This window comes from Lycium ferocissimum, chromosome 4, assembly GCF_029784015.1.
Source record: "Lycium ferocissimum isolate CSIRO_LF1 chromosome 4, AGI_CSIRO_Lferr_CH_V1, whole genome shotgun sequence".
In the NCBI taxonomy this organism is placed as follows: Eukaryota; Viridiplantae; Streptophyta; class Magnoliopsida; order Solanales; family Solanaceae; genus Lycium; species Lycium ferocissimum.
In genome coordinates, this window is record NC_081345.1 from 66,663,854 (window position 1) to 66,664,491 (window position 638).

Consider the following 638-nt stretch of genomic DNA (forward strand, 5'->3'; position numbering starts at 1 on the left):
TCTAACATATCGCAATGCCGATTATCGGGGCACACATACTGGTTAACGAAATCACACTTAGGATATCATGTATACCTTCACCTAACACCTTACATACAAAGTATCCCCAATACTACTTAAACTCATCCTAATTCTGTAGCTGTAATACGTTTTCTCTCTTTACCACACCGGTCCGCCTTATCTCTCGCAATCATTTAGAGTTTCCAACTGTGAATTTTACACGCTTCTAATTTCCCTCAAGCTATTCTAGTTCCTCATCCTTCACTTATGTCCGAATCTATAGGACTTCTTTGCACACTTCCCAGGGGGTCACCCGTCCTAGTACTACTCTCGCCCAAGCACGGTTAACTTCGACGTTCTGATGGGATCCGGTGCGTTAGTGCTGGCATGATCGCATCCATCCTGCTGTGTGGCCTTTATCACATGACCTAAAACAAGTTGAAGTTCTAACGGATCCCAATAAAATTCCTGTAATGCATCTCCCTCCGGATTGGAAAGGTCCCTTACTCTCCTGACCGAGCACATGCTGGTTTAGCTCTCCGAACCCCCAATAATAACCATTAATCAGCACCCACGACTATCTTTCATTCCTAATTTTAAGATTCCTAGTTGTGGTAAAAACATCTTAGTCGCAGTTA

At 43.4% G+C, this 638-nt stretch overlaps 1 pseudogene; it reads right to left on the reverse strand.

Moving 5' to 3' along the window:
* Positions 1 to 282: 282 nt before the first annotated feature.
* LOC132054947 (5S ribosomal RNA) lies at positions 283 to 399 on the reverse strand (annotated as a pseudogene).
* Between the last annotated feature and the right edge of the window lie 239 nt (positions 400 to 638).